This window comes from Hippopotamus amphibius, chromosome 10, assembly GCF_030028045.1.
Source record: "Hippopotamus amphibius kiboko isolate mHipAmp2 chromosome 10, mHipAmp2.hap2, whole genome shotgun sequence".
Classification (NCBI taxonomy): domain Eukaryota; kingdom Metazoa; phylum Chordata; class Mammalia; order Artiodactyla; family Hippopotamidae; genus Hippopotamus; species Hippopotamus amphibius.
This window is the reverse complement of record NC_080195.1, coordinates 111644324-111668741: the sequence shown is the minus strand read 5'-3', so window position 1 is coordinate 111668741 and position 24418 is coordinate 111644324. Positions and strand designations below refer to the sequence as shown.

Below are 24418 nucleotides of genomic sequence, written 5' to 3'. Positions count from 1 at the left end.
TGATTGGCTGATAAAAGCAGCCGCTGGACCCTTTCCCTTATCACTTTAAAAGCCCAACACTCCCTAAAAGGCAAGGCTGCGCTCTGCACCAATCGCAGAGCTGCGGGGAGACGCCTCGGGGCGGAGGGAGGTGGGGCCCGGGTAGCAGAGGAGGAGAGACGAGGAGGGAGGCGCTCCCCGGAGCTGGAAAAGCCCAGGGAACACCGGCTCGGTCCCGGAGGAGGCTTTCTTTACAGGGCTTTTGGCAACCACACAGGAAGGGTCAGTACAGTCACAGAAGACTTTCCATAAGTAAAGAGCTGCTTCCGTCCTTTAAAATCTTCTGGCAGATTAAAAAAAAAAAAAAAATGAATGACCTTCAACTGCAGTCGGCTTTAATTAATCTCCACTTTAATTCTGTGATGCATGTCATGCTTTTTATGCTTTTGCTTCAGATAAATTTCACTGAGTAATAAAAATAAAGGGAGAAAAGTTAGTGAAAATTTACTCAAGAAGTTGTTTGTCATTAATACAAATGATAGGCCATCTGGGTCAGCCGTAGCCGTCTGTCACTAAAGAGTTTTTAACGGGTGCATGATTTTTATCCCTAAACTGCTCGGCAATGACACCTAATGTACAAAGCGTGTGTTTTAATCAGAGAAGGGCATGCTAATTAAGCAATATTTAATAATGGTTCATTATCATTCACGAATACACACCTTTTACCATATTCAAGTCTATTCTGAGGAATACCTAGAAACTTAATGAAACCTTCAAACACAATTCCTATGGATAGGGTTAAAAAGTAAAAATAATGATTGTTTTGCATTGAAAACAAAATTTCAATGAACTGTCATACAATAGATTCCTTTAGGAGTGGCCTGTTTCCAGTTTTCTCCCTTTACCGCCTGTTTCCCCTAAAGAACAGAAGCCAACAAGCAGAAGACAGTGTCAGGTTTCACTGATATCCCGGAGCAGGCAGGGAGGTAGCGGCTGGCTTACAAGCAAATTGTCTCCACTATTTTAGAGACCTTGGGAGAAAAAATGATCTGTTTGTAACAGGCTCTGTCTTATTAGTATAGATAATTTGAAATGCGTTAAACATTAGAAGCATTAAAAATCTACTAAGAAGTCCAAATGGTAGCCACCCAACTCTCTTGATGGGTTTCAAAGTCAAGATCAAGGGCGTCAGGGGCGGAGACTGGAGGGTATGTTTGGTCTTCTTAAGATAACTAAGTCTCTCTCTTATTTTAAGTCCCTTGCTGCTCATGGAGGATGTGGCTGTGGGATCCCAGGAGCAGGGAGAGATCTCTTGGGTTTCTGCATCCAACCCGTTCATCAGAGCCCAGGAGGCCTGGCGGCCTGCTCCCCTCCCCCTCAGGTCACCCTGACCCTAGAATATAGCTCAGATTCATTTAGATCAGGATCAGTGGTTGAGATGACCCCATCACAATTGAACTGAGGGCATGCAGTGTTTACTCCCCAAATTAGGTGAAGATGGTTAACGGTTCCTCAAATTTAAGTCACAAGCATTATAAATTTTATTTTAAAAGCCCACCAAAGATTATACATCATTTTTGCTTTTCTTCTTGGCTGCATTTTCCAAAATTTCTACAGTGAGTATACACTACTTTTGTCATACAAAATATTTTTTCAAACCTTAGTTTTAAGTCCACCACATGAGCACACTATTTTTGCTCCAAATATTAAATAAGCTCTGTGTATTTCTTTTCTTTTTTTTTTTAGTATTTATTTATTTACTTACTTTTGGCTGCATGGGGTCTTAGTTGTGGCACGTAGGATCTTTTAGTTGTGGCCTGCAAACTCTTAGTTGTGGCATGCATGTGGGATCTAGTTCCCTGAGCAGGGATCAGACCCCGGCCCTCTGCATTGGGAGTGGGGAGTCTTACCCACTGGACCACCAGGGAAGTCCCTCTGTGTATTTCTTAATGACTTTGTAAGGTAGTAACATAAACTACAGCTTGTGTGCCCTAGAGAATATACATCTGCTGATCACATAGCATAACTGAGCAGGAATGGATGGGGCCTTCTGGGGACAGACAGCTCCCCCCACATCCTCTGCCTGCCTCTTGTTTGTAGAAAAGCTATAGGCCTCCCTTGAGTTACAAAAGCCTGGCTCAAGAATTAAAGACTGAACGGATGTGAACATGTAGTGACAAAAGTAGCAGTTGGGCCAGGAGAACTGGTAACAAGTTAAACAGTAAATCAGCCACATGGCAGTCACAGAATCTTTAGTTCCTCCCTGAAGTACCTAGATAACAGTATTTGATGCACACTCCTGAGTTGTTTTACAGATGCTAAAGCCCCCATCAAGCGGAAGAAGCTAACTGCATGATGACCATGAACACGTAGCCCCCAGACTGACTGGAGCTTGAGGATTAATGAAGTTAACACCTATGAAACCATCAACCAATCAGGTAATTGTGCATGAGCTGATCACCCACCCTGCAGCACCCCCCTCCCTCATTTTACCCTTAAAAACAGTTCTCTGAAACCCATCAGGAAGTTCGGGGTTTTTGACCATCAGCTGCCCACACCCCTTGTTTGGTGCCTGCGATAAACCCTGCATGTTTGTATACCACAACCCCACGCGTAGATTGGCTTTACTGAGCATGAGGCCAGAGGACCCAAGTTTGGTTTGGTAACAATAGAGCAAAACTGCCTTCAAGCTTGATACCCCTCCAGCTGCCTGCCCTAGGGAGAAACAAATTTCCCACTTGAAATAATAGCTAACAATTTTGAGGTGTTTGCCGAGCCAGACCTGCTCCTAACGGCTTTGCATAAACCACTCCCTTAATCTGCACAACAGCCCTAAAACCAGGTTCTATTACTATCCGCCCTTACAGGTGAATGGGAGGTGAGGGAATTCCCTGGCAGTCCGGTGCCTAAGATTCGAGGCTTTCACTGCCAAGCGCCAGGGTTCATCCCTGGTCAGAGAATTAAGATCCCACAAGGCTTGAGGCACCACAAAAAAAAAAAAAAAAAAAAAAGGACATGATGGAAAAGGTATCCAGGATTTGAATCCAACCCCATTTATGTCCACACTGCACTAGAAAAACTCCTGACTTCCTACCCTCAAATTTCTAGTGCTCCTTTATTTCACTATGAATTATTTTTAGAAGATGATCCCTTTAGTAATTACCATGAAAATGTAAATATCAGAAATTTGAAAACTCTAGCTGAAAGATCTTTTGTTACAGTGACATTAATAGGAATACTAAACATTCCAAAAGAGTCTTAAAGGAAAGCGCGATCAATCTTCGACTTTGAAAATTCACTTCAGAAATAAGTTGTATAATCAAGTGAAGATGCAAGAGGCTAGTCATTTCAGATCTCTAGTTCTTGATGTTAACATCAAATAACAATACTTCAGATCTGACCTAATTTTTTAACAGAATTTTTTTTCAGCTTTATCGAGGTATAGTTGACAAATAAAATTGTAAGATATTTAAAGTGCACATCGTGATGATGTGATATATGTATACATTGTGAAAGGATGATTTGACATAATTTGAATGATAAAAGTATAAGGTATTGCCTCCAAACTTTGCAGAGATCCTCAAATGAGCTTACAATAAATGATACCAGATGCTATGTTTGGTTTATTTATATAACTTTACAGATAAAATAAAATGAGAAATTTTTTAAAAATGAGAAAGGTAAAGACTGATTTTTATGATGTAGAATAACAGTGGTGACCACCATAGTAACAGTTGTGGGTGGAATACTGTCCCCTCAAAATTCACATTCCCCCAAAACCTCAGAATGTGACCTTATTCGGAAATAGGGTCTTTGCAGATAAAACTGATTGAGGATCTTGAGACAAAATCATCCCGGATTTCAGGTGGGTCCTAAATCCAATAACTGATGTCCTTATGAGAAGAGGAGAAAACACACAGAAAGACACAGAGAAAAACACTATGTGAAGACAGAGGCAGAGATTGGAGTGATGTGGCCACAAGCCAGGGAACACCAGGAGCCACCAGGAGGTGGAAGAGGCAGGAAGGATCCTCCCCAGGAGACTTCAGAGGGGGCAGAGCCCTGCTGACACTTTGATTTTGGATTTCTGGTCTCCAGACCCATGAGAAAATAAATGTCTGCTGTCTTAAGCCACCAGCTCTGTGGTAATTTGTCACAGCAGCCTTAGGGAACTCACACAGAGCAATAAAGGCCTATGTTAATACGTAGCATGATGGAGGTGACCGCCATAATTACTAACAGGCAGTTACTAATAGCACACTGAAGGCCTCTCCCCCTTCCACAACACACAGACAGAAAAGAAGCACCTCTTTCCAAGGCAGAAACAAAGGCTATAGACTGGAAAGAGCTAGCAAAAAAGAGAGGCAGAGACAATTCAGACGGGAAAGGACATTCTGCGGAGCCTCCATCTTTCAGGTTCCGCCAGTCCTGAGCCAGGGTTGGGACGTTCCCTTAATAACAAACGGCCACTTTCATTACTGACTTGAGAGTGCCACTAGCCATGAACCAGCCATCTTTCCATAAATGACATGTCTAGGGCACCACTTGTCTACTGTATGTCCACCTGGAGACGGTGCCCAGCTCACCCACAGCAAAAACCACCAACCGCCTCATAGGAATAACTCACCACCCAAGGTTGTAAAAACACCGCCTGCCAAAATTAAGCACGGGCCACTCTAACAGCATAGGGAGGAAGCAATGGTGATGGGAACGGAAAGCCTTGCTCCACACCAACCCCTAAAAAAGCTAGAATTAAATGGGGTCTGCTTGAATCCCACTCCCAGGCATATACCCAGACAAAACTATAATTGGAAGAGATTATGTTCCAGTGCTCTATGTTCATAGCAGCACTATTTACAATAGCCAAGACATAGAAGCAACCTAAATGTCCACCAACAGATGAATGGATATAGAAAATGTGGTGTGTGTATATACACACACACACACAATGAAATATTACTCAGCCATCAAAAAGAATGAAATAATGCCATTTGCAGTAACATGGATGGACCTAGCAATTACCATACTAAGTGAAGTAAGTCAAAGACAAATACCATATGATATCACTTACATGTGGAATCTAAAAAAGACACAAATCAACACATTTGGGGGGGAAAAAAAGACTCAGATATAGAGAACAGACTTGTGGTTGCCAAGAGGGAGGGGGGTAGGAGAGGTAAGGAATGGGAGTTTGGGATTAGCAGAGGCAAACTATTATATACAGGATGATAAACAACAAGGTCCTACTGTAGAGCACAGGAACTATTGATATGTTCAATATCCTGTGACAAACCATAATGGAAAAGAATATGAAAAATAATATATATATGAGTCACTTTGCTGTACAGAAGAAATTAACACATTGTAAATCAATTTGTACTTCAATAAAATTAAAAAAAAAAAAACCAAACCAAGGTCTGCTTGGAAATGCCCACTGCCCCTATTACATAAAAACCAAATGCTGGGACTTCCCTGGCAGTCCAGGCGTTAAGACTCCGTTCTCCCAATGCAGAAGGTGCAAGTTCGAGCCTTGGTTGAGGAACTAAGGTCCCACATGCCATGCAATGAGGCTGAAGAATTAAAAAAAAAAAAATGCAAAAACCATAAAAGGAAATGTGATAAATTTGAACTATACAAAATACACTGTAAACAAAATTAAAAGGTAATTGACAAATTGAAGGAAATATTTGCAACACATACCATAGCCCCAGTTTTACCTAACGTCAAAAGTTCTAACAAACCAATTTTTACAAAGATGAACACCAACTGAAAAAGTGGGCCAAAGGCCAAAAGAGGCAAATCACAAAATAAGTACAAATGGTCACTAAAAATATGACAAAAATGCTTATCCTTCCTAGTAATCAAAGTTGTGAATAAAATGAAAGTAAGGTGTCACTTTTTGACAAGAACACGGGCATACATTTTTAAAACAAATAAGATGATCCGCAAATGTGGGTTAAGGATTGAAGACCTTTGCCTGGAAGGCAAACTTTCGTACACCTTCAGAAAGCCTCAAAGTGGGCCTATCCTTTGATCCTTCAACTTCGCACGAAGGAATTTATCCTAAGAAAACAGTCGGGGTGCCCCCTAGGATTCGTCTACAAGGACATTCAACAGGGTATTGACACAATGGGAGGGGGAGGAGGAGGGGAGGAAGAGGAAAAAAGAAATAACGTTCATGTTCGTTAATTATGCCTACGCAGCACTAAAAACTCCTATGCAATCACTAAAAATCACCTATAATTTTTATACGGTTAGGGTTAGGGTTAGGGACAGGGGATTTTTTACTTTTTCTTGGCGCTTTCCTGTACGTGGTAACTTCTCTACACCAAACATGCACTGCTTTGTGATCGGATTTTTCTCCCACCAAGAACTCCATGTGTGTAGAGGTTGACAGGAGCGCTCTGCTCTTAGTCCACGGCCCTTCCAGGCTGGGAACAGGACGGGTGCATCGGACTCGGGTTCCAAACACCCGCAGCGGACGGGCGGGCGGCGCCCACGCCCGCATCCGGCCGGACCGCGAGCCGGACCTGCGCGGGTATCTGGGTGCTACCCTAGGCCAGTTGGATGCCATCGACTTTTCTGACAATGCAGTTAGGAAACTGGACGGTCTTCCTTAGCTGAGAACACTGAAAACAGTATCAGCGAACAACGACAGAATACGCTGTGTCGGAGAGGGACTTCATCAGGCCCTGCCCCGTCTGACACAACTCGTTCTCACCAACAACACTCTTGTGGAACTGGGTGATCTGGACCCTTCGGCATCTCTCAAATCACTGACTTCTCTAAGGACCCTAAGAAATCCTGTAACAAATAAGAAGTATGACAGACGACATGTGATTTATCAAGTTCCACAAGTCAGAGCACTGGGTTTCCAGAAGGTGACACTAAAAAAGTGTCAGGAAGCAGAGAAAACGCTCAAGGGCAAACGGGGTGCCCAGCTTGCCAAGGAGACTGCCAGGAGAAGCAAAGGTTTCCATCCAGGTGCTGCTGTGCCAACGGACGAAAACAAAGGTGGGCCACCTCCAGGGGACGCGGCCACAATGGAGAACGCTACCGCGGAGCGGCGGAAGGGCTCGGGGCGGTCGGCTGAGCTGCCTGGCGGGGAACGCAGACGCGGCCCCGCCGAGGATGGAGCCGAGGAGGTGGAAGACGACGCCGTGGCAGGTGGGTCCTGAGCGCGACGGCCTCCGAGCATCTCAGGACGCGTCCACCCCGGGCAGGCCCCGCTTTCTGGAGAGCCTTGTTTGCGTCCGCAAAGGAGGGGCCATAAGCCTTGTGGAAATGCCTAACGCTGCCGCTGGTATTCTGTGATACAGATTTTGACATCTAAATGCCAGTTTTCTACCCATAGTGCAAATAAAGGTCACTCGCTGTGCGGCGGGCTGCGGGTCCTGGGGGGGGGGGGGGGGTGTGCAGTGAGGCGTGGAAATGCAAGACGGCGGCCCCCGTGAGTGGGCTTCCCAGTCCTCATGAAATGTTTAGGGTTTTAAATTCATAATAAAACAGGATTAGCTGTAAAAAAAAAAAAACACACACCTAGGTGAGAAAAGAAACCGCGGGACCTCCGTGCCCACGGGGACGCCGCGGGGCCGGCTCGCTCGCCCCGGGCGCGCGCAGGACGCAGGCGGGATCCCGGGCGCCGAGGAGGGGCGGCGGGAGGCTTGTTGGCCGACGTCTACGCAGCCAGCTCAGTTCAGCCTCACGGAGGTGTCCGGTGGATCGGGACTCAGAACCCGGCCCTAGAGACGCGGCCCCGAGTGCGCGTGCGCGCGGCCCTTGCTCCTCCCCTGGTTCCTCCCCTGCCGGCCGGCCGGCCAGTCCCAGGAGGCCCCGCGCGCCGGTTTCCAGGGCGACGTGTCTGATCCCGGAGGCCGCAGGCTGGGCGCTGCCGCGGAAGCCGGGCGGAGCAGGTAACGGCCCAGCACCCGCGGCGCCCCGAAGCCCGAGGTCTCTGCCCAGCCCCAGCCCAGCCTCCTGCTACACTTACCGAGCCTGCCGGTGTCGCCCGGCCACCCCGTCCCGGCCCCCGCCCAGCTCGGGCCTTGCTGCCTGGCTCTCGAGTTGGTAACGTAGCGGGGTCGTCAGGCCGCTCCCTTCTGCACAGCGCGACCCAGTGAAGAGCGGCCCTCGGCGTCCTCCTCCCTGTTCAGACGCTGTGACGGCGCCCGCGCTGCCTGGGGACCCGCGGAGCCGCCCGCACGCGCCCTGGCGGCTGGAGGCTTTCGGGCAAGGGGCGGCACAGAGCTGGCCCGGGTGCGGCCGGAGGGAGGGGTCGGGCCCAAGTCACCCCACCCCACCCTCCAGCCCCATCACGCGGGGTCTGATTTCACCCCTTCCCCAACTTGCAGGCTTTCGCCATTTGTTTTTTGTTTTTTTTTTTTTGTATCTGAATCCGATACCTTCAATTTTGCATCTACCTGGTTGCTCTTGCTTTGTTTTGTTTTTTCCTTCTAACCTTAAAGCTGACGTTTCCCTAATCCCCATCCCCGGGAAATCTGAATCCTTTGCACTGTCTTCTGTGTGTTTGTCCCTCACCCGCTGAACTCAGCCTTGGAGCTCTCAGTCCACAATTTCCCGGCGGTGCTTTAACATTTCCTTGCCACACTTGTGCCAAACAGGTAACTTTTTCAGACCAGTTTTTCATGGCCAAACATGACCTTGAACCTTTTTTTTTTTTGATCTACACTCACTTTCTAGATGAATTAATCCAGTCTCATATGCCGAGACCAGCTCGGCGACTTGAGGTGAGTGACGGGTGCCGCAAGCTTGAAGAAGACACAGACACAGACTGAGGAGAAAAGTGGGACGGTGGGGCTCAAGACCTCTCGGATCAAGAGCCCTGCTGACTCATCCCAGGTTGCTTTTATTGAGTTCGAGGGCTAACATTCTCAGGTTACAGCCATAAACAATCAAAGGCCTCACATGACTGAGGCAATTATCTTTGTTTGCTTCCTGGGTCCGAGTTGAGCAGGTGTGGATTTGAGCTGGGCCTGGAGAGCAAAACAGCCCTGGGGGCAGGAGACCTCTCTCAGATATTGGGGGTGGGTGCCCCACCCCTGTTGGCCCCTCTACGACTGTGCCTGTCTTAGGTTGTTCCTCCCTTGAGGAATCTTACCCGTCTCTGGCTAACCAGTCATCCTCCAGGGCCAAACAGGGTGATATAAGGAAGGCTCTATGCACCACCCCTGTTGGCCCCTCTACGGGTGTGCCTGTCTTAGGTTGTTCCTCCTCTGAGGAATCTTACCGGTCTTTGGCTAACCAGCCGTCCTTCAGGGCCAAACAGGGTGATATTAGTCTCCACGCCCCGCACCCTCAGTTCCTCCACTGCTCAAGCAGGACATTCTGAATCCCATCGCTCGGCCCACATACTTTAACATTTTCAAGGTTTCAGAAAGGTTCCTGAATGTCTTCCCACACTCATAGACTCAAAACCCACCTAAAATGCCAGTGAACCCCACTTGTGTATCTCCTGTCCTGACCCTCCTCTGAGCTTCAGACCCGTGTCTCCCGCCCACATCTCTGTTTAGATGTCTAAGGCATCTCCAGCACAGCAAGTCCAGCACATTCCCCCAAACCTGCTCCTCCCACGTTTTTTCCCACCCCAGTTACTGGGAACCATTCTCCCAGTTGCCTGGGCATTAGTGTCCTCCATGACTTCTGTTTTTCTCCCTCCCCACATTCAGTCTGTCAACACATCCTTCAAAATGTACCCAGAATAGATATCCAGTCCTACCATTTCTCCCAGCCCCCACTATCACCACCCTGGTCCAGGCCTGGATCATTTCAGTAGCCTTCTAATTGGTTTCCCTGTCTTGAGTAGACAATCTTATGCTATTTTCTTTTTCTCTGTTATTTCATGTAAGGTTTTTGTTTTTTGTTTTTGAAGGATATAAATTTTATAGCTTCCATAGATAAAAAAATACATTTTTAGTATGCATTTTGAGACATCACATGCCTTCAGAATTGTCTACTTTTAAACCAAGTAGACATCGCTACGTAAGCACCTTACGATTAAGCTAAAAATTGGAAAGATGCCCTTTAGTTTTCTGAGGTCTGTGGCAGTGCCTCTGGGTAGAAGCATGGCGAGAACTTTAAAACTGACTTTATGGAAGAATGAAAGAATCCATAGACTTCTTTCAAGTGAGAAAAATAAGTCACGTAGGAATTTACGCTCTGTCTGTTCCACACTCTTTCTTTTTTGGTTTTTTAGAGAAGCACCAAAAGAGGCAAATTGAAATGGAGACAAGTGAACATTCCTGTGCTGATCACATTGATAGTAAGTACCTGGGTGCTGGTACTCCAGTCAGTCTCAGAGTGATGCAGTGACTGACATGACAGGTCTCTGCCCTAAGGGAGCTAATGGCCCCAAGGGAGTAATGGCCCCACACACCTGTCCCCTTGCCAGTCGCAAACCCCCAGCCTCTGTTTTCTCTTTTTCCAGGTGAAACCCAGACTGACCAAAGTAACCGTGGGGCAGCTTGCAGAGGGTCCATTGGGTGCTCCCCCATCCCACCTCCCCTTGTGCTGTCACTTCACAGAGGCTCTTAAAGCCACCCAAGGGGGATCGCCTCCATCTTCAGCTGCCACAACTGCAAGACCCCTGTGTTCTGGATCTCACCCCCTCCCACTTGCTGTCACTCTCGGCTGTCCATTCTCTCACCTGTGTCATTGCCTCTTCCCTCTTGACTGGCTGGTGCTTTCCCTTGGCTTTGAAACATGCTCAAGACCTCCCATCACAAAAGAAAGAGAAACAAACTCCCTAACCCCAGGTCCCCTTCATTTTCCAATTATTGCCCAATTTCTCATCCCGCTCAACAGGCAGACTTTGCGAAAGTGTCGCTGTATTCAGTGTATCCCTTCCTCACCTCTCATTCCTCAACGTGCCCAAGTCTGCCCTCCGCTCTCATCTCTGCACTACAACAGAAACCACTCATCAGACACTCCCAGCTGTGCCTTGCTCAGTCTCTCAGCAGCGTTTCAGCTGGACGCCGCTGCTCCCCTCCTGCTCTCTATGTACTGTCTTCCCTGGGCTTCTGTGCCCTCAGCCATGCCCAGCCTTCAGTCTTCCTGCTCTCATCCCAGCTCACTCTCTTTTTTACTTCCTGAAGTTTATAATAGTATGTTTCATGTACATTTTAATAGCCTGCTTTTAGTCTCTTTTGATCCATGATGTTTTTCAAGATAATCTCTATTAGTTTCCTTTTGCTGCTCTAACAAATACAACAAACTCTGGCCTAAAACAACACAGATTTTATTCCCTTATAGTTCCAGAGGTGAGAAGTCTAAAATGAGTCTCATGAGGCTAAAAGTTAAGGTATCATCAGAGCTGGCTCCTTCCAGGGACTCCAGGGAAGAATCCATTCCCTTGCCTCTTACGGCTTCTAGAAAAGGCTGTATTTGGCCTGTGACCCCTTCCTCCATCTTCAAAGCCAGCAGGAAAACATCTGTCTCTGACCCTTCCTCCCTCACCACACTGATGTCTTCTGACTCCTCCTGTGTCCCTCTTATAAAGGCCCTCGTGGCTGTATCAGGCCCACATGGGTAAACCAGGATAATTCAGGATACTCGCCCCACCTCAGTCAGGATCCTTCATTTGGGCATCAACAAAGCCCCCTGTGCTCTGTGCAGTAACAGCTTCTGTTCACATGTTCTGGGGATTCACAGGTTCTGAGGATTAAGATGTGGACATTCTTGGGGGCATTATTTGGTACTAACGCACTGCCAAATATAAGTCTTAAATCTTAAAAATGAGATTTTAACTCCTTCCATTATGGCAGGTGATGAGCAACATGTAGACGTTGATTAGGAAATGAACACGTCTTGGAGATCTTTACATATCCAAATATACAGAGATATACTCCAGTCTTCCATTTTTTTAAACAACTCTGCAGTATCAGCATTACTATTAATTATGGTTACAATAACTAACGTTTCATCCAGTTTTTTAATTTTTGCCATTCTAATAGGTGAAACTGGAATCTACATGTTTTAATTTGCATTTCATTAATTTAGAGCAAGTTTGAAAACATTACATATTTTTGGTTGTGTGTGTAGCTATAATGTGCTTGTTCTGTAATGTGTTCATACCCTTTGCCCATTTTACTTATAGATTTTCATAAGAGTTCTTTGTAAATTAAGGAATTCACTCATTGCCATATGTGTTAAAAATAGTTTTCCCAGTTTCTAATGTGCCTTTCAACTTTATGATTCTTTCTCTTATGGAGAAGGTTTAAATTTTTTATATACGCACCCAACATAGGAGCACTGAAATGCATAACAGACATAAAGGGAGAAATTGACAGCAACACAATAATAATAGGGGACTTTAACACTCCACTTACATTGATGGACAAATCATCCAGATAGAAAAATCAATAAGGAAAACTCTGGCTTTAAATGACACATCAGAACAGATAGACTTAATAGATACATATAGACATTCAACTCAAAAGCAGCAGAATACACATTCTTTTCAAGTGCATATGGAACATTATTCAGGATAGATCATAAACTAGGCTACAAAACAAGTCTCAGTAAATTTAAGAAGATTGAAATATATGAAGCATCTTTTCTGATCACAATGCTATGAGATTAGAAATCAACTACAAGAAAAAGAGGGGAAAAGGGACAAAAACACATGGAAGCTAACCAATATACTACTAAGCAACCAATGGGTCACTGAAAAAATCAAATCAGATATAAAAAAAAAAAAAACATACTTGGAGACAAATGAAAATGAAAACACAAGGGTCCAACATCTATGGGATGCAGCAAAAGCACTTCTAAGAGATAAGCTTATAGCGGTACAAGCTTACCTCAGGAAACAAAAAATATCTCAAAAAAAAAAACAACTTAACCTTATATCTACAGGAACTAGGAAAAGAACAAACAAAACCCAAAGTTAGTAGAAGGAAAGAAATAATAAAGAGCAGAGCAGAAATAAATGAAATAGAGACTAAAAAACAATAGAAAATATCACTGAAACTAAGAGGTGGTTCTTTGGTAAGATACACAAAATTGATAAACCTTTAACCAGACTCATCAAGAAAAAAAGAGAGGGCCCAAATCGAAATCAGAAATGAAAAAGAAGTTACAACTGACACCACAGAAATACAAAGGACCATAGGAGATTACCACAACCAAATGTATACAAATGGGACTTCCTAGATGGCACAGTGGTAAAGAATCCGCCTGCCAAGGCAGGGGACACGGGTTCGAGCCCTGCCCTGGGAAGATTCCACATGCCACGGAGCAACTAAGCCTGTGCGCCACAACTATTGAGCCTGTGCTCTGGAGCCCGTGAGCCACAACTACTGAGCCCATGTGCTGCAACTATTGAAGCCCACACGCCTAGGGCCTGTGCTCCACAACAAGAGAAGCCACTGCAATGAGGATCCTGTGCACCACAATGAAGAGTAGCCCCCGCTCTCAGCAACTAGAGAAAGTCCATGTGCAGCAACGAAGGCCCAGCACAGCTAATAAATAAATAAATTTATTTAAAAAAATGTATACCAATGAAATGTACAACCTAGAAGAAATGGATAAATTCCTAGAAATGTACAATCTGAATCAGAAAGAAATAGAAAATATGAACAGGTCAATTACTAGTAATGAAATTGAATCAGTAATTAAAAGAAAAAAAACAAACTCACAGTAAACAAAAGTTCAAGACCAGATGGCTTCACAGGTGAATTCTACCAAACATTCAGAGAAGAGTTAACACCTATCCTCAAACCATTCCAAAAAGTTGCAGAGGAAGCAATGCTTCTGAACTCATTCCACAAGGCCAGCATCACCCTGACACCAAAACAAGACAAAGATATCCCCAGAAATAAACAAAAAAAAATTACAGGCCAATATCACTGATGAATATAGATGCAAAAATCCTCAACAAACTATTAGCTAACCAAATCCAACACATCAAAAGGATCAAACACCGTGATCAAGTAGGATTTATCCCAGGCATGCAAGGATGGTTCAATATCCACAAGTCAATCAATGTGATACACCACATTAACAAATTGAAGAATAAAAACCATATGAGTATCTCAACAGATACAGAAAAAGCTTTTGACAAAACCCATACATAGATTTATGATAAAAAAAAAAAAAAACTTTCCAGAGAGTGAGTATAGAGGCCCAACATAATAAATGCTATATATGACAAGTCCACCACTAACATCATAATCAATGGTAAAAAGTTGAAAGCATTTCCTTTAAGATCAGGAAACAGACCTGGATGCCCACTCTTAGCACTTTTGTTCAACATAGTATTGGAAGTCCTAACCACAGCAATCAGATGATAAAAAGAAATAAAAGGAATCCAAATTGGAAAGGAAGAAGTAAAACTGTCACTGTTGCAGATGACATGATACTATAGATAGAAAATCCTAAAGATGCCACCAAAAAACTACTGGAACTCATCAATGAATTCAATAAATTTGTAGAAAATTAATATACTGATTAATATGCAGAAATTAAAATACAGAGGTCTGTTGCATTTCTATGCATTAACAAACTATCAGAAAAATTAAGGAAAGAATCCCATTTACCATCACATCAAAAAGAATAAAACACCTAGAATAACCTACCTAAAGAGGTAAGAGAACTGTACTTGGAAAACTATAAGACACTGATAAAAGAAACTGAAGACAACACAAACGGATGGAAAGATATACCTTGTTCATGGATTGGAAGAATCAGTCTTGTCAAAATGACCATACTATGCAAGGCAATCTATAGATTCGATGCAATCCCTGTCAAAATACCAAGGACATTTTTCACAGAACTAGAACAAATAATTTTAAAATTTGTATGGGGGCCCAAAAGACCCCAAACACCCAAAAAAAATCTTGAGAAAGAATGGAGCTGGAGGTATCATACGCCCTGACTTCAGACTATACTACAAAGCTACATTAATCAAAACAGTATGGTACTGGCACAGAACCAGACACATAGATCAATGGAACAAAATAGAGTACCTGGAAATAAATGGGAATGTAAATTGGTGCTGCCACTGTGGAAAACAGTATGTAGGTTCCTCAAAAAACAAAAAACAGAACTGCCATATAACCCAGCAGTTCCACTCCTGGATATATATTTGAAGAGAATGACAACATTACATATACATGGAATACTATTCAGTCACAAAAAAAGAATGAAATATTACTGTTTGCAACAACGTGGATGGACTTGAAGGTTATTACGCTAAGTGAAATTAGTGAGACAAAGACAAGTATTGCATGGTATCACTTATATGTGGAATCTAAAAACTAAAACTAGTGAATATAACAAAAAGAAACAGACTCACTGATATAGAGAACAAACTAGTGGTTATCAGTGAGGAGACGCAGTGGAAGGGGCAAGATGGGTAGGGGATTAAAAATAAAAATTATTATGTATAAAATAAATAAGCTATAAGGACATATTGTACAGCACAGGGAATATAGCCAAAATTTTATAATAACTATAAATGGAGTATAACCTTTAAAAATTGTGAGTCACTATGTTGTACACCTTAAACATATAATATTGTAAGTCAACTATTCCTCAATAAAAAACTTTTTAGAATGTCATGCAGCCATTTTTACTAATTGTTTCCTTTGTGGTTTATGAGCTTCATTTCTTGCCACACACCATGTTTTCTTTTAAGATTTGTTTTTAACCTTTACGTTTTTAATTCATCTAATATTTATTTAAATGTAAGAAATGTAATAGGAAGCCACTTTGTTTTGATTTCCAGACAGATGTCTAGCCTGTTGCCCCCACCCCATCATTTCCTGAATGTTTACCACCTTTATCTTACACAAGGTTTCCATATGTATTTGCTTCTGTTTCTGAACCCTTTATTTCATTATATCACTCTATCTACTCAAGCACTAGTATCAGGCTCTTTTAATGACTGTAGCTTTATATCTCAATAACTGATAGAGGTAGTCCCTTCTCATCTTTTTTTTTTTCAAAATCCTTTTCTCATTTATTTTATTCATATTCATAATTATATGAATTTAGTATCATTTTGTCAAATTTCTAAAAAATTATTTGACATTTTTACTAGGAGTACTTTGATTATGTAGACTAAATTAGGGAGAATTTACATCTTTATCACCTTGGTCCTTCTTAGATAAGAACACTATATGTCTCTCCACTTATATAAATCTTTTATTTCTTCCAGTAGTTTTAAAGTTTTCTTCATATTATTTGTATTAAACCTGTATCAGATTTTTTAAAACTTTTACCTGATATATAGGAAGTAGGATTGTTTCATCTATTTTCTAAGTCATTTTAGTTAACATATAGAAAATATTCATTTTTATATCCATTTAATAGGCTATAGCTTTATTGAATTCTATTTATTTTATACTTCTGTATGGGGTTTTGTAAGTTTAAAATCATGTTACATGCACATAATCAATAATTTGCCTTTTCCAATATTTATACCTTCTTTCTCATGTCTAATTTCACTGGCTAGTACCTCCAGAACAATATTAATTAACAGACGTGATTGTTGGCATCTTTACCTTACTCTTTATAGCAGTGTAAATTATTGTTTCACTGTTAAGCATGAGGTTAGCTTTCAGTGTGAGATATGTATTTCACTATCGTATTGGGAAAGCACTCATTTAGGGCATCTTGAGTTGGCTCAGCAGCAGGGAGAAGTTTGTCAGGAGTAATGGATATGGAGACTGGAGTTAACAAACATAGCTTCGGCAACCTGACAGTGAAGCTGCAGGCGTGGACCTTTCTTGGAATTACCAAACCTACACCAAGAGAACCGGCTGGAGAGAGGCAGTCCTGTGGTGTTCTTGGTCACACATTTATGGAGTTTCTGAAGGGCAGTGGAGATTACTGCCAGGCACAGCACGACCTCTATGCAGGCAAGTGAACTGTAGATACTCATTACTACTCCACCAAGAAGCCCCCATGCGAGTGGTTAACCTGGGCACAGAAGTGTTGCATTGAAACCCACTAAGCGTTTTTTACAAGAGTTCTGACCTGGATGGGGTAAACCTCAGTGCACTTCCTTCCTATTGCCTCAGTATTACTGGACTGAAGAATTGCTGCTGCTTCTTAGGAGGTTTGTTTCATTTCCCATTACTCCCAACTTCAGACTCAAAAGCACTGAGAATTTCAAGTGGAGTATATTGAAGTTGACTCAGTTTCCTTGCATCATTTCTGTATTCAATTTTTTTTAATTCTTTCACAACCCTATTGAGTGTTTTTTAACTAAATTAACATGGCCCGAATGAACTGCCCAGCTCCTGTGGAAGTCATTTACAAGAACATGAGATTCCTTATTACACACAATCCAACGAATGCGACCTTAAACAAATTTATAGAGGAACTTAAGAAGTATGGACTTACCACAATAGTAAGAGTATGTGAAGCCACTTACGACACCGCTCTTGTGGAGAAAGAAGGCACCCATGTTCTCGATTGGCCTTTTGATGATGGCGCACCACCGTCTAACCAGATTGTTGACGACTGGTTAAGTCTTGTGAAAATCAAGTTTCGTGAAGACCCTGGTTGTTGTATTGCCGTTCATCGTGTTGCAGGTCTTAGGAGAGCTCCAGTGCTTGTTGCCCTAGCATTGATTGAAGGTGGGATGAAATATGAAGATGCCGTACATAAGACATAAGACAAAAGAAGATGCCGTACAGTTCATAAGACAAAAGAGCTTTTAACAGCAAGCAACTTTTGTATTTGAAGAAGTAGCGTCCTAAAATGCGGCTGCACTTCAAAGCCTCTAATGGTCATAGAAACAACTGTTGCATTCAATAAAACTGGGGCGCCTGATGCCATTGCTTAGAAGTGGAACCTGAGAGGGGCAGAATTTGTCGTACATATTAGCCAGCATGTTGGCTTGGTGGATAAGTCTGATGAAGCTTCCATAGGAGTGTTGAAAAGCAGTTTTACCCGGCCACACGCCTGGCAGGATTGCAGCCTCTATGTTTGGGTTATGATCAACGTGTTTGGACACTTAGCAAAGGATTCTTTCTGTTCAGCATTTTAAATGTGCTTATCATTTGTACCGATTGACTTTCCTGAAATCATGTAGTATTGAGTCATGTCTTTAAATCTGTTTCCATGCTAGAATCTTACCAATATATAAATTTAGAAAGACTAGGTGCCAAAATACTCAGCACAATATTTGTGTATTTTTAGTATCACATAGAGCTAAAATCCCAGAAACTATGAAAACTCTGGACCTTATGTGGTTTATTCCTTCCATCATTTCGAACATAGAAAGTAGAGCCTATAAGGTTATTTGCTCACAATATGTTTACATCTCCCACATTCATACCAGTATACATCAGATTTGCTCCTTTTGTCTTTTTTTTAATTAACCAAGTCTTACAGTGATTATTTAATGTCTTTCTATAAATCTCATTTTGTGCTGTTATAGAAGACCTCCATTTTGAAAAATCTACATTGTACAGAAGCACATATCTTTAATGTCTCCAGACAAAAAAGCCTTACAGTTAATTTTAATGTTTGCACTTTGGGGTGCAACTTACAGGGAGTGCCTGAAAAAGAATGGGAGGGGGCTATTAGGTATTTTTAGTGAAATGTTGCCTTTGTCTTATGCAGAACATGTAGAATATGTGCTTTAATTTAGTAAATATTTTTTAAAAGGTAGAAATACTATTATTGTAGCTACAACAACTCAATCATAAAATTTATGAAATTCTTGTAATTTTTTTATACTTATCTGAAGTTGTTTACCAACTTATTTTTGCTTGAAGTGTGATTTGCAACCTCTCTTGCAAAAAAAAAAAAGTGGGTTTCTGCTAATGAATTGAGCAGACATTTAATATTTTATATGCCTTTTGAGCTGTGTAACTTAATATGTGGATACTTGACAATTTGTTTTATTATGTAATTGATAAAATGGTGATGTGTATTAACATTAGCTCAACCATATATTTATACTGTCTGGGAACATGTGGTTATAGTTCTGCAGGAGAAATAATTTGTCAGTGTTCACCAGGTTGTAAAAATCTAGTGTGAGAGCTTAAACATTAAATAAATGATGAAATGAAAAACAAAAACAAACAAACAAAAAAGAAACATAGGGGCACCCTGAACATTAATTTATTCAGTCAACATTTATTGAACACATATTTCCCAGGAACTCTTCCAGGCACAGGGGTTACAGCATAGACGAAACAGTCAAAAATACTGCCATCATGAAGCATACAATTTAGTTGGAAAGTCGGGCAACAAATCAGACGAATAAGTGAAATACGTATGAAATTAAACTAATCACATGTGCTAAGAGGAAAAATGAAGTGGGAAAACAAATAGAAAAGTGTTGAAAATGGATGAGAGAAGAGGGAAAATCTGTATGTCAAGCTACTATGTCCCAGGAAGCAGGACGGGTTAGGAATACAGTTACCTGCCCATGCAGTAATTTGGGTTGGGAAGCATAGCTGTGACCATTTGAAAACTAAATGGTCCCTATGAATTAATTATAACTTCACTACAGAATATTTACCTTTAAGGATTAGGATTTTCTGGTTGTAATAAAAGCCAAGAATCTGACAAGTTGTGAAACTGATTGTTGAGTCAGAAGGATACATTTCAGTAGATAAGACTAAAGTCTATCAGTGCTTCTAAGATAAGATCCAGGGCCCACCAGTAGCACCTGAAGGGTGTTATTTTTGTTGTTTACAGGTAAGTAATACATAATCCAAAAACTTTCATTATTTGTGTTCAACTTTGTCCTAGAAAGAAAGAACAGGCAGGTGGACCACACGATCTTTTGTTTTGTGCCCCGCATTTTGAGAGGCACTGCTCTGTTGTGGCTCCTTCAAGTCTTATGAGCACAGCCATGAAATTTCCCAACAACTGCCACCAGCTGATTCACTTTGGTTTTTGGTTTTTTGTTTATTTATTTATTGGCTGTATTGAGTCTTCGTTGCTGTGCGTGGGCTTTCTATAGTTGCGGTGAGCAAGGGCTACTCTTCATTGCGGTACGCGGGCTTCTCATTGCGGTGGCTTCTCTTGTTGTGGAGCACAGGCTCTAGGCACGTGGGCTTTAGTAGTTGCAGCACAGGGGCTCAGTAGTTGTGGCTCTTGGACTCTAGAGGGCAGGCTCAGTAGTTGTGGCTCACGGGCTTAGTTGCTCCCCTGCATGTGGGATCCTTCCGGACCAGGGGTTGAACCCATGTCCCCTGCATTGTCAGGCTGATTCTCAACCACTGCACCACCAGGGAAGTCCCAGCTGATTCACTTTGATAGAGGTATAAAGCGACCCACAGGCAAACAAATATGCATAAGTTCACGAGTACTGGTTCAGAACTTTTAACTTCTTATGTAAATGTTTATTGGTGAGCTCTTAACATTTTCCTTTTGTAATATCATCCTAGGTTTTTTGAAATATATTATTTTCCTAAAAAGAGACCAAAGCATGTCAAAAAAACAATACCCTGGAAACCTCATAAATACTACAGTGTGAAGAACCCTCCACTCAGGACGTAAAGCTGATCTTCATACACCTTAGGAACATTTGGTAAAGGACGGCAGGTATGCGTTGATTCATTTTAACACGTTTTTGCGTGTTTTATGTTTTGGTTTACCTTGGTGTAAAAGCAGAATTAAGCAACTACACAACATTGTAGTATTAAGAATTATTCAGATGTATATCTCCATCTTGAACAGTCTTATTTCTCATTCTATAATTAAATGAACGTGATATACATACAAATTTATTGTATATATAAAGCAGCCAACCCTTTTCACCACAGTGCATTCCAGGAGGAACGTGTCATCAACAGGGTCACACTTTTCCATTAGTGGGTTGTATTCCTGAGTCATAGGTAATAGCAGAGACACTACTGTAAACCCTATAATGATAGAAATTGTGAAATCATGCTTCAAGTGCAATAAAATGGGCACCGTTACACTGTAAACACTGATTGTTTAAAACATGAATGCTGCCAAAAATCTGAACTATAGACTATCATAAATTTCACATATCAATAACTAGTATGCTAACTATATAATGTGCATTAATTACATAATTACTGTTTATTTTCAAATCCTTGAAGGCAGATTTGCCTTCTTCCTAACCCCAGCGCCCGGCAGATACTAAATAAATTACCTTTCACTCAGCATTTTAAATTAATTGATCAGTTTATTAAAAAGAACATTAGATGGTTGGCTTAAAACCCAGATTTTTAAATAAAACACTGCATAATCAGAAATCCACATATGTGAAGCCTGCTTACATCTTTTTATTGATAACAATGTGGTTTAGCCTATTTATATTAATATAAAGATACTCTAAAACAATGTAATCAACTTAAAGGTAGTCATAGGCCTGATACTAGTCATCAATCAGTTTTTAACAGATCAGTGAGAAACCTACTATTTAGCAGACTGAATATTCCAGAGAGCTGCTTGATACATGCTTTCAAGGTACATCTCATTGCTGACCAGTAACAGCCAAAAATCAAACTTGCTTTTACCTTGCTGATGACTCTCAGATTCAGTTTCATGAATTAGAATGGAATTCTCACAGCTGAACCCAAACAAACCCATATTCAGGTCACATTTTAGGTAGACATTTTAGAACAGTTCTGGAGTCCTGGGACTTTCAGAATTCTAAAAATGTTCTCTCTCCCTGGTGGATATAATTTATGTTAAGCCCAAGTAATTCTTTTGGAAACTGAGCCACCCTGGGAAGATACATCTGAGTGTATGTTACCTACGCCTGTATAACAAATCACCCCAAAATTTAACAGCTTAAAACAACAGTGTGGTTGGCCACCACTCCAAAAAACTACCTTGGTAAGATCATGATTTGGTTAAAATTAATGGATTAGAGATAGAGAAAATATGGCATTATATAGTTTTTTTCAAAATTAAGTAAATACGTTCTAGAAAGCATCTATTAACCTAAATAAACTAAGTTGTTTAGCATAAAATCCTGTTCTTCCATTTTTCTGCAAGATCACTGTTGGTTTTGTAACCTCCTGTGGTAGAGTCACACAGAAGTTCGCTGTTCTTTAAGTCTGTTTCCAGTTCCCAAATGAACACTTACTGGCTGAAAAATGACGCACGTTCATTATTCTGTGAGTCAGGAATCCAGGCACAACTGGGTCCTTTGGCTCAGGATGTCTCTCAAGGCTGCTTTAGCATGTCAGCTGGGCTGCAGGTGGGGGCCGGGGGGGAGTTCCAAGATTCCGAGCTCCCCCAAGTGGTTGGTGGTAGGATTCTGTTCCCACAGCCTACTGGCCGGGGTGGGGGGGGCCTCGAGTCCTCCCTGGCTGTAAGCTTGAGGCCTCAATTTCCTGCCATGTATGCTTCTCCATGGGTCAGCTTATAGCATGGCAGCTGGCTTCCATCAACGTGAGCAAGAGAGAGAGAAAAAGAGAGGGTGTTTAAGACGGAAGTCAGGGTCTTTTAGTTACCTCATCTTGGAAGGGACATCTGAGTCACGCTCGAGGGGAGGAGATTATACCAGGAAGTGGGGATCCGTGCAGGCCATCTTAGAGGCTGCCCACCATGCTGTTCTAAAGACACCCTCAGAAAGGTACCTGATAAGTCCCTTCTTCATCACTCTCTAGGGAAGGAAAAGTGGCTACATGTGGAGGAATCACCTGGTTGTTTTCCCAGCTGAGTGAATGTCTGCAGTTAGGTGATCCTCACCATCCAGCAGACAAGCAGTGAGGAGCTACCTCTACCTCTTGATGGCCCGTGGAGAGGCCTGTATCTTCCAGACAGTGCCTGATCACCCTTTCCCAAAGCCAAACGCAGTTCAGACTGAGTCTAAGGAAGCTCAAAGTGGTTCTTACAGAAAGATCCAGGAATAGAACTGGTTTGGGAACTTAAAGCATCTTTTCTTTGTTCTAACATGTAGTTCCTTCTCTACTGTACAAGGTGGATGCCCACTTTCTCAGCCTGGGTGGAGAAAAGTTTATTTAGGTGGATATTTCCTAGGCCTTCAGCAGGAGCCCAAGATGAACTTCCCTCCTTTCCTAACTCTCTCTCTCTCTCTCCCCCTCCTCCCTGTTGTTTATTTATTTATTTATTTATTTATTTATTTATTTATTTATTGGCTGCATTGGGTCTTCATTTCTGCACACAGGGTTTCTCTAGTTGCAGCAAATGGGGGCTACTCTTCATTGCAGTGCTTGTGTTTCTCACTGCAGTGGCTTCTCTCTTGCTGCGGAGCAAGGGCTCTAGGTGCACGGGCTTCAGTAATTGTAGCACATGGGCTCAATAGTTGTGGCACACAGGCTTAGTTGCTCTGTGGCATGTGGGATCTTCCTGGACAAGGGATCAAACCACTGTCCCCTGCACTGGCAGGCAGATTCTTAACCACTACACCACCTAGGAAGTCCCTCCCTCTTCCCTTTTATCTGTTCCCTCCTATCTTGATATCCTCTCATCCTACTTTCCTCCCAAGATTCACCTTACTTTCCTAGATAAATAATGAATAGAAGGGAGCTTCCTCAACATGATAAAGGGCATCTATGAAAAACCTACAGCTAATGTCATACTTAATGGTGAAAGACTTGATGTTTTCCTCCCAAGCTCTGAAACAAGACAAGGACATCCACTCTTAACACCATGTTCAACATTGTACTGGATGGTCTGTCCAATGCAATCAGGTAATCAGACAAAAAAAAAGAATTAAAATTTCCATATTAGAAAAGGAGAATTAAACTCTGTTGGGAATTACCTGGTGGTCCAGTGGTTAGGTCTCCGTGATTCCACTGCAGGGGGCATGGGTTCGATTCCTGGTCAGGGAACTAGATCTTGCATGTATGCCACAACTAAAGATCCTACATGCTTCAACTAAAGATCCCGCATGCTGCAGTGTGGCAAAAATAAATAAATAAACTCTCTTTATTTACAGATGACATGATCATTTATGTATCAATAGAAAGTCTGATGGAATATACAAAAAAGCTACTAGAACCAATAAGTGAGTTAATCAAGATTATAGGATGCAAGATCAATGTGCATATGTGAATTGTATTTCTATATACTAGCAGCAAACAATTGGAAATTGAAATTAAAAATTAATACCACTTACAATAGCAATAAAATACCAATTACCATCAAAAAATATGAAATACTTAGAGATAAATCTGAAAAAAAGATGTAAGAGGCTTGTGCACTAAAAACTACAAAACACTACTGAGAGAAATTAAAGAAGACAATAAATGGGAAGTGTACCTTATACATGGATAGGAAAACTCAATCTTGTCAAGGTGTCAATTCTTCATAAATTTATTGACTCAACACAATCCCAAACACAGTTCCATTAGGTTTTCTTGTAGGAATTGACAAGCTGATTCTAAAATTCCCATGGAAACTCAAAGGGTCTAAAATAGCCAAAACAACTGTGAAAAGAAAGAACAGAGTTGGAAGACTAACACTACCTCAATTCAAGATTAATTATAAAGCTGCAATAACGAAA

General features: G+C 41.9%; 1 protein-coding gene and 2 pseudogenes across 1 annotated transcript in view; all 3 read left to right on the top strand.

Moving 5' to 3' along the window:
• Positions 1 to 6298: 6298 nt before the first annotated feature.
• Positions 6299 to 7157, top strand: LOC130830367 (U2 small nuclear ribonucleoprotein A'-like; annotated as a pseudogene).
• A 648-nt stretch (positions 7158 to 7805) lies between these two features.
• Positions 7806 to 24418, top strand: part of LCA5L (lebercilin LCA5 like) — a 34369-nt gene continuing 17756 nt past the window's right edge. The window contains exons 1-4 of the mRNA XM_057697574.1: positions 7806 to 7892; positions 8680 to 8726; positions 10193 to 10258; positions 20355 to 20511. The gene's annotated coding sequence lies outside the window, so the exon portion shown is untranslated. The remainder of the gene's footprint in view (positions 7893 to 8679; positions 8727 to 10192; positions 10259 to 20354; positions 20512 to 24418) is intronic.
• Positions 17159 to 17763, top strand: LOC130830369 (protein tyrosine phosphatase type IVA 1-like; annotated as a pseudogene).